We start from the raw sequence: 10,862 nt of genomic DNA, 5'->3' as shown, positions 1-10,862 counted from the left end.
CCCTTTGAAAGAAACATTATCCTCCTTACTCTTCTCTAAGAGTGTTGGTTGTTGTTTTTCATTTTCTAGCCACTCTTTAGCTTTCTCTATACTTTTCTTTATTTTTTCTTTCTTTTCTATTTTCTTTTCTTTTTCTTTCCTTCTAAGTTCCTCCTCTCTTGTTGTATTTTCTTGCTCATGCATACTCCTAGGAACTCTAACTTCTTTGCCTTTTTGAGATCTAGTTGGAACAATCCTAGGTTGGGATCCACTAGTTTCTCTCCTCTCAACTAATTTTGCAAGTAGTTGTTTTATTTCCTCATTATTTTTTTCAAACTCTTTTTCTTTTCTTCTCAATTCTTCCTCTCTTTTTATATTTTCCTCTTCTTTTTTTCTTAGGTACTCTTTGAGTTGCCTAATTTCTTCCCTAACACTAGACCTAGTACTACAAGAGTTATGACCATGGACACTAGAATGATCACTCATCTTTGATCCAAAAAGGTTTTCACAAAGTGTTTTCAAAAAGGTTTGAAAAAGTTTTCACAAAGAGTGAGTGATAAAAGGGTTTTCACAAAAAAGGATTTTCAAGGTGCAAGATAGGTATGAAAAGGCCTAAGTGTACAAAGTGAACTATCAAGGGAGGTGGACTACTAAGAATCACTTAAAAACCAAGCCTTTTCAAGTAAAAATCACTAAGCCTTTTCACACTTTTCTCACAAAAACAATTTTCACAATACTAAGGTGTGTGATGTGCACGCCCCCCTAGTAGGCAAATGAAGCCTTCTAAACGAAACAAATAAACAATGTAAAGTCCTAGGCAAATATACTACCAAAGCTTTAAAGCATGCAAAGGAAAGCACTTAAAGCATATGCTAGTCGGTTTCCTAGGTGAAGGTTTTCAAATCACCTTCAAACTACACGAAACTACCACCAAATTGAAAAGGTTTAAAAATGGCCAATTACAAACCAAAAATGAATGAAACCAAGGCCAAAAACACAAGAGGCCGAAATTTAACAAGAAAGAAATAAGTAGAAAAAAAAAAAAAAAAGGAAGTCTCCAAGTCTTCAATTCTCCACCCCTTCACAATGAACACCCAATGTTAGTCTTGAAATGGTGCTTGCACTCTTTGAATTGGTGTGATCCTCCAAAGTTCCTTGAACTCCAATCGAACAACCCCTCCACTCAATCCACCAAGAAAGTGTGTAGTGTTTTAGAAGTTTTCCCCACCTAGATCAAGAAGAAAACACAACCCAAAAGTACAAGAGGCCAAGAAAGAAAAACTAAAAAGGCACAATTAAGAAAAGGCTAAACTCAAATGGAATTTATGAGACAAACTTAAGAGTAGAAGAAAGACTCAAAAACTGAAATTAAGGCACATTAATAAAAGGAAAGCACACAAAAGAGTAATTCCTAGAATGGCACTAGAATAGAATTTAGCAAGTAGGCTTAAAAGAAAAATTATGCACTTAACATGTTTGATTTATTGTCTCATTCGGCCATTAAGTATTGTCTAATGGTCCAAGAATTAACTCCAAGTGCTATGGTATGAAAGTTGGTCCAAAACTCCACAAGTCTAGCAAAGGTTCCCTTTTTCTTGTTTTTGGTTTCTTTGTTCTTTTTGGGCTTGTCCAAGTCTTGGCTTTTTTTTTTTTGTTCAAAGTCCAGCCACTTTTCTCTTTTTTCTTTTGAATTTTATACTATTCCTTTGCTTGGGTTTTACACTTGTTTTTGGTGGTTTTGTTAGCAACTTTTTGGAGTATTCTTTTAGCAACATACACTAGCTCAATGAGACAAAATTTGAGTGTTTTTCTTAATTTTTTAATAGCCCACGTCCAGCAGCAAAGATAGGCATATTGAAATCAATTTCACACTCAAATTATCAAACATCATGTAGGCATACAAGTTCACCAAGGAATACACAAAAAATTGGCCGAAAATTTGAAGTAAGTATGTGTAAAGGAATTAATCACACATGATATTTTAAGTGATGTAGAACATGCTAGAACTAATTAGCATGCATGATTGACTCTCTAAAGCACATCAAGGACTCACGGCCATTTTATCAAACAAGTGGCATGCATGTCATTTTTTGTTCATTTCAAAGGCTAAGCATAAAAAACTTGGAATTTCTTTCAAGGTAGTTCAAAGAGACAAGCTTATGACAAAACCGGATGGATTAAAAAAATAAAAACATTAATGTATAACATGCAGCCCAAAATTTCCAGCAACTCAAAAATTTAAAGAAAAAAAGCAAGAACCTAAATAAGAAAGCCTAAAATGCCAAGATGATTCACAAAGAACATATGGTATGAATCAACACATGAGAAGAGATTTATGGATCATCAAAATATGGCAATTAAGATGATTCATTTAGGCACACTTAGGAGACATGTAAGGAAGACATGCCATGACCGAATATTTTTAGAGATAAAGAGATTGTTACCCTTGAAGAACCAAGGCTCTGATACCACTTGATGGCATCCTTACTTGCATGAACTTGAGATGATGAGCAAGGAGGAGGACGCCTTCTCCAAGGATCAAGTTCTTCAAAGGTGGACCAAGGTTTTAGGGTGGATGATGATGGAATGGACGAAAATGAAGGTTGGGTAGAAGGTGTTTGAGGAAATGCTTGAGAATGGTACTCTAGGGTTGGCTCACTTCATGATGATGAAGGCCACTTCTAGGGTTGTTTCTCTCAAGGTGGAGATGGTAGGGTTTGGCCGAAAATAGCCAAGGGTGACTAAGGAAAGATATAAAGGCACTAAAGGCTTTCTTTATATTCAATATCCAAAGTATTTACAAGGTGTGGGGTGTTGGGTATTTATAGGAGGGGAGGCATCTAGGGTTGCATTTGGAGTAGGCAAATGCATTCCAAATGAAATGCAAATGAACCCTAGATGCAACTTGGTGGCCAAAGATAGAATCTTTGGGTTTAGATTGGCTATATCTAGGTGCATGATAAGACCATGCAACCTTTGCCCTCCACTTGGGCCTAAGCCTTTCTAACACCAAAAATAGATCCAATGAACACCAAAAAAATGCGTCACCCTTCTAGTTAACACCCTAACCCAAAATTAAAAACCCTAATCATCTAGAGCACCCCATAATACAAGGGTAAAAAGGGAAATACAAGGGAAAATAAATTTTAAGTCCTAAACACCCCAAAATACAAGGGTAAAATTGGAAATACAAGTAAAATAAATTCTATGATTAAAAGGAACTTAAGAGCTAAGGTCCAAAAGTGGCCTCACTAACCCATTCCTCTTGCCTCCTTTAATATATCACCTCTTGGTCTTCTCGGCCTTAGTGTTATTCCATCAGAGGGGATGATGGAGGACCATCCTTGGAGCTTCATATGGGACCCACCAATAGGTCCATGGCTAGGGAATTGGAAAAGGATAGAGAGCTAACAACCTATAGACATAGTTCTTGTGGTTAAAGGATATTGATCAATCTCCTAAGCCTTGTTAGCATAGAATTTATCTTTTATGCCTATTTTGCCCTTATCTTTATTTTTCCCATTTTTACCCTTGTATTTTGGGTATCTTAGACATAGGATTTATTTTACTTGTATTTCCCATTTTAACCTTGTATTTTGGGGTGTTTTAGTCATAGGATTTATTTTCATTTGTATTTCCTATTTTACCCTTATATTATGGGGTGCTTTAGATTATAGGATTTTATTTTTGGACTAGGGTATTCTATTAGGGAGAGAAATAGGCCTAGACATATTTTTTGGTGAACATTGATCTATTTTTGGACTTGGAAAGGCTTAGTCCCAAGTGGAGGGCACCTAGGTTGCATGGTCTTATCATGCACCTAGTTGTAGCATAGTCAAACTCAAAGATTTCATCCTTGGCCACCAAGTAGCATCTAGGGTTAATTTGGATTATATTTGAAGTGCATTTTGCATGCAAATTTCGGCCATACACTTCCAAATGCAACCATAGATGCTCCCTCCCCTATAAATACCCTAAACCATGCACCTTGTAAATACTTTGGAATATATGAATTTGAGTGAGCATTTTTTGCCTCAAATCCTCTCCTTAGTCACCTAGGTCATCACGGCCTAGACTTCCCCTCTCCTCCCTTGAGTGAGTTTAGGGTTTATTGAGTGGCCTTCATCCCCACTTGGTGAAGTGAGCCAACCTAGAACCACCTAGACACATTTCCCTTCCACTTCCTCCTATTCGCCCACCATAAACACCTCACCCCCATCATCCTTATTTCTCCACCCTTGAAGGAACATCCACCATTGAGGTCATCACCTTGGCCTTAGCAAGGAGTCTCTCTCCCACCTTGGACGTCTTGGTCTCTCCCATGGTGGAAGGAGTCCATCAATGAGACCAATCAATGTAACTATAATGTGGAGTATTGCTCCAAAATGGAGGTTGTGATGGACCTACATGGTGACAAGAGACACAATATCAATAATAAATATTACAAAATTATAATGGTGGTAGAAAAAAAAATTTAATTACCTATTTTATTCAATGTTATCTTCGTCTGATGAGTTGTCACTTGCAATTTCATCATGTTGTTCAACATTGATATCATCATCGTCACTTTTAAGTTTATTGCAAAATTAACATTTGAATCAAGATGATTTGTTGGTGGCAAAATTTTTTGCTCAAACTGATAGTGACTACTTATTAAATTTGAATGTGTTAAAATCGAGGGTTGATGTGTTTCTTCTATTGCAGTTAAATCTTGTAAAGGAAAAGAAGATGTGCCAACAATATCAACATCAATATATAATTCTACCATAGTCATCTGACATTGCCATTCAAAACTATCAAGCATGCACGCAACATCTTCATCGTCAACAATTTCTCCAACTAGATAAAAAATAATATTAAAAGAATGCAAAATCTACAAGTGATACTAGAAATTATTTGGTTATGATGCAATTTCAAATTGGCATGAATTTTTTTCTTTAAAGATTCAAAATCCAATCCACGATTTACACAAATTGTTTTGGTGTCACCTATAAAAATATATACAACCTTGATCATTGTTAATTCTACTACCGTTATAATACAGTAAGCAAATGAACGATATTTTGGAAATAAAAGTATATTGATGCACAAAAGAGAAGAGTTGGAACATCTATATATACTGAATTCGGCTACTCAATGAGAGTTTCACGGGAGCACTCATGTTTCACAGGACTACATATCTTCATTACTTTCGGACAATAAGAGAGTTGAGGAGATTCACAAGACTGAAGCGGATGGGACTTGAGGTTCACGAGAGTGCATCGGATGCGACTTAACTATATGGGGATGAAAAATATTGCATGCAAAACATCAACTATGGAGATGTTTTCAGTTCCATGGAAAATGTCAACCATAGTGACATTTTTAGGTCTTATTATGCATGCAAATCACGTTCCAAAACCATGCATAAAATGTCCCGCATGAAGACAGTTTTCAACATTCCAAAATGATAAAACATCAAGCATGAGCACGTTTTTCAATGTTCCAAAATGTTCCAAAACATGCATAAAACGTTGCCATTGTAGAGGTTTTCAAAAGCTTTTAATAAACACACAAAGTGTCACCAATGTAGACATTTTCTTGTTTTGCTTTTAGATTGCACAAAACGTCACATGGAGTGACGTTTTCTTCATCCCTTCAATCCACCATGGCCAAAATAATTTATTTTGATAAATTGTTTTTTTATTTAATTTATTTCAATATTTTTTTATTTATTATGGCCAAAAAGCGTACTATATAACAACAAAACATGTTGGTGTAGTGGTCACTTTAGTGTGAAATAATTATATAATTATATTCACCTAAGTTCAAATCCTATCTTTTCAAAAAAAAATTATTTTTTAATTGCATAAAAAATACATGAGAAAGTAATATATATGAACTTATATATAATTAAATATTTAATTTAGAATTAAATATATCTTATAAAAATAATTAAATCATACAATTAACAAAGCATCAGGTTTGCATTGTTGTTGTTTATCAAAGTTGAAAATTAGATCAATGGATAGGTAATTCTCAAATATTAAAAGTAGGAGAGATTAATTTGATTACCAGTTCAACGATTTACAGGTCCATTCGGGAAACCGACTGATCATACTGATTTATATTAAATTGATGACACATTTGATTTGTTGAGAGACTCGAATCACTTATTACACCAAGTCCCGATTCGACTAGGGAGTTTGAGTTAATTTTAAATATTTATTAAATCAAGAAAAATATATTAATTAAAGATATTTCATATAAAAAAAATAATACAAGAGATATTAATTTTTATACAAAAATATATATATATATATATATATATATATATATAAGTAACACTTTACTCCGTATAAATATTTGAATCTTATAAAAATGATGGCTAAAAACCTATTTTGGTCCCTTATAATAATTGTTTGTTTCAATTTAGTCCCACTTTTATTTTTTGTCTCAATTTGGTCCCAAATAAGTTAATTGGTTTCAATTTGGGACTTCCGTCCAAATTATTTAAACGGAGTTAACTGTTGGTCACGTGGATGCCACGTAAATGCATAGGTGGATGCCACGTGGATACCAAATTTTGTTAAAACACCTGGAACCAGAACGGCCCGTTCTGAAACTAAAACGGGCCGTTCTGGGTGCACCCTTGGTGTGTTAATTTTGCATCTGAAACGGGTCGTTCCAGATGCAAAATTAACACACCACCAATCAGCAGGATGATCCGTTCTGAAACCAGAACGGGCTGTTCTGGTTTCGGAACCGGCCGTTCTGAATCCAGAACGGCCCGTTCCAGAACTCAGTGAAGACAATAAAATATTCTTTATTAATTTTATTAAAAAATATAATAATTTTAAAAATATTTTTTATGGTAAAAATTTTTAAATTACTTATTTTTATAAAATATAATTCTTATAAATAGAGTAATAACTTTTCCTTTTTCTCTTTCTGTCTGAAGAAATATTTAAGTCACTTTATAATTTTTTGCAACTTATTTAAAATTAGAGGAATAATGATAAAAATTAATAGGATAAACATAAAAAAATTATTAATTTATTTTCTTTTAGTGTCTTCTAAATTTTTTACATTCATTTAAAACAAAAATATTTTATATATTAATTTGAATTAATTTAACGAAGTATCACATGATTTTTAATTTTTTAAAATTTTTTATAAATTTGATCTATACATGAAAATATTTTTAATTTAACAATTAAATTTTTAAAAATTTGATATAGAACATTAATTATTAAATAGAATAAACCTATTAAGACTTACTCTTGAAGTAAGTAAATTTTTTCTTCATTAAAATGAAGATAATTTTACCACAAAATAAAAAACAATTAAACAATAAAATAAAATATATAAAAAATATTAAAGTATTTATTATATTAGATATAACAACATAATTAAAATATAATTAATAATATATATTTTATAAAATTATTAATATTTTATATATAAAAAAAGAATGAAATAAATTTTAGTGCTCCCCTATGATTAACGTAGATCTGTCTCTGCATGTGGTTGCGTGGTGAAATATTAGTCATGTGTATCCTCTTTCTTTACTTCAGGTTCTACCTCTTCAAGAACAAGTTGTTGTTGTTGGGGTACATTGTTAATGACTTCACGGAAAAATATCATATCATTTCATCCTTTACTACATAGTGTCAATTTGGTAGTAAGTGGTTCACTCCAGTTTGAAATGAAATAAAATCTGCTACTATTGTCTTTAGTGATACACTGCATTATTTTTAATGATACACTGTATAACCTAACTGTTTAACAATTGAAGTTATCAATTTCCATTGACAATATTACCAAATTCAGTGTTTGAAATGTTTTGTACCTTGGGTCTTTTTCCTTCCACGATTCACAATCGTGAACTATAATCATTGATCGTTTATGTTTAGCAGTCTGGAACTAGAACCGCCCGTTCTAAAACCAGAACGGCCCATTCTAGTTGCACATTTAGTGTGTTAATTTTGCACCTGGAACGGGGCATTCCGGATGCAAAATTTACACACCAAGAGTGCACCCAGAACGGCCCGTTCTGGTTTCAGAACGGGACGTTCTGGTTCCAAGTGTTTTCAATAAATTGTCATCCACGTGGCATCCACTTATGTGTCTACGTGACATCCACGTGGCCAACAATTAACTCCATTTAATAATTTGGACGGAAGTCTGAAATTAAAACCAATTAATTTATTAGGGACCAAATTGAAACTAATTAATTTATTATGGACCAAATTGAGACCAAAAATAAAAGTGAGACTAAATTGAAACAAACAATTAACAAAGCATCAGGTCTGCATTGTTGTTGTTTATCAAAGTTGAAAATTAGATCAATGGGGTAATCCTCAAATATTAAAAGTAGGAGAGATTAATTTGATTACCAGTTCAACGATTTATAGGTCCATTCGGGAAACCGACTGATCATACTGATTTATATTAAATTGATGACACATTTGATTTATTGAGAGACTCGAATCACTTATTACACCGAGTCCCGATTCGACTAGGGAGTTTGAGTTAATTTTAAATATTTATTAAATCAAGAAAAATATATTAATTAAAGATATTTCATATAAAAAAATAATACAAGAGAGATTAATTTTTATACAAATATATATATATATATATATATATATATATATAAGTAACACTTTATTCCGTATAAATATTTGAATCTTATAAAAATGATTGGATAGAGTAATTTTGTTGAATTCGTAAGTATATTTAAGAAGACTATATATTGAACAATATCAATCGAGCAAACCTAGCTGTCGAGTTTATTTTGACTTATTTAATTAAATAATGCTTGCATTCTTGTTATTTTGCTATCAAATGATTGATGAAGAAACAATAATTTGTTGTATTGAAAGGTGGATAGTTATTGATAGGTATGGTGTCCCATGCGTGGGTAGCAAAGTCCCGTTTCGACGTCGTTGCCTTTGCATCTACGAGTATAACACATGCATGCATGTGTTTGCGTGTCTCAGTCAACTTGTAAATTTTGACACGTGGTGGTGTGTTATCATGACTTCAAGGTACTGCAAGATGCACATTTATGAAACAATCGCACCGGTGCCAATGTTGAGGGTTTCTTTTAATATTGGAAAATTACATTAAAAATCATGAGCAATGTATTATTACACTTTGTAATAGAAAAAAAATGTTTTATTCTTTAAAATGAGACTAGTTAACATTTTTGTTAAATTACATTTTTAATTCCTTTATTTTGTTAATTTATAATTTTGAGTTTTTTATTTTAAAATAAAGATATTTAATTAATTTTATTATTTTTTTAAAAAAAATCAAAATTTAATTGTATTATCAATTTAATGTTCGTTACTCATTAAATATTGACATTGTTTAATGATTTATTATTATATAAGTGACGTGATTTATATAAATAAAAATGAAAAAAAATAAAAGATTTTTAATTATATCTATTTTAATGACTCATTAATACTTATTTTATTAATAAGTTTTATTTTTGTATTTTTTTTTATTTTCAAATTTCATGCTATTAAATGTTATATTATTATGTAAGTATGAGAAAATATTAAAACTTAAGATTAATAAATATAAATTTGATACGAAGACCAAAATAAAAATTATAGGGATTAAATGTCTATTTTAAAATAAAGAGACCAAAATTGGGAATCAATGAAAATATATGGAAAAGTACAATTTAACTTAACATTCTCCTATATATAAAAAAAAATAATTTATTTCCATAATAGAAAATACTTTCAAAATGTAAATTTTTCATATATTTTTTTAAAAAATCTTTCTTTTTATGAGAAAATTAATTAATTTATTCAAAAATAAATAAGAGATAAATTTTACTAATGAATATTTAAAAAAAAAAACAAATCAATAATTATTACTCTTTATCAAATGTTTTCGATAATCTATTCCTTTAAAATAAATAACACGATTTATATGAACTTTTCTTTTTACACAATCGCGTTGTTTTTTTATATTTTTATTTTGTGGCATGGCTTTTGTTTTCTTAATTAACATTGTTAATTTTTAATTAGTTATTCAATCAAAGATTTCTTTTTATATTTCTTTCAATTTTTAATCAAAATTTAAATTTCATAGAGTAATATAAGTATAATGAGATTTTTGAATCACTATTAAAATGATTTTGTCAATCAAATCATTTTTTATATTAAAAATTTCAAAATCTTGATTTTTATACTTTAATTTATATTTCTAGTATTACTAAAATATCATTTTATAAATTAATTATTAATATATATGTAATTTATTATAAATATAAATATATATATATATATATATATATATATTAAACATAAATCTCTATCTTATATATTTTATTATAAATCTAAACTAGTAGAATATAAAGGAATCATTTTCATTATGTACTGTATCTAAGAGATATGAACTTTCAATCTAACGGTTGGATTTACAAAATTCACATTTAATATAAAGTTATTGAGCGGTGTAGCACTTAATAAAAGTTACATCGGTGTCATTTGAACCCTCCTCGTATATATATATATATATATATATATATATATATATATATATATATATATATATATATATATATATATATATATATATATATATATATATATATAATGTTTCAAATCCAAAAGTTAGTGATCCAACGATTGACTCAACAAGTTCGATCAAATTGAAACAACTTTTTTTTGAAAGCTTGAATTATCAAACTATTGAACTAATCCATTAAGATAGACTATGTTTACACCTATAAATTTTACCCATTCATTAAAATACTTAATTTTTTTTATAAATAGTTAATTTTTTTTTTAGTATAGTTTACCAGTTGAGTTGTTTTTATCTACTTTTAGTTTTACACAACAGTGTATTTGTTGAATTGGGAAAAAATTACAAACCTA

This window comes from Cajanus cajan, chromosome 1 (genome assembly GCF_000230855.2).
Source record: "Cajanus cajan strain Asha chromosome 1, NIPB_CcT2T_4, whole genome shotgun sequence".
NCBI classification, from domain to species: Eukaryota; Viridiplantae; Streptophyta; class Magnoliopsida; order Fabales; family Fabaceae; genus Cajanus; species Cajanus cajan.
Note: the sequence above shows the minus strand (reverse complement) of the source record.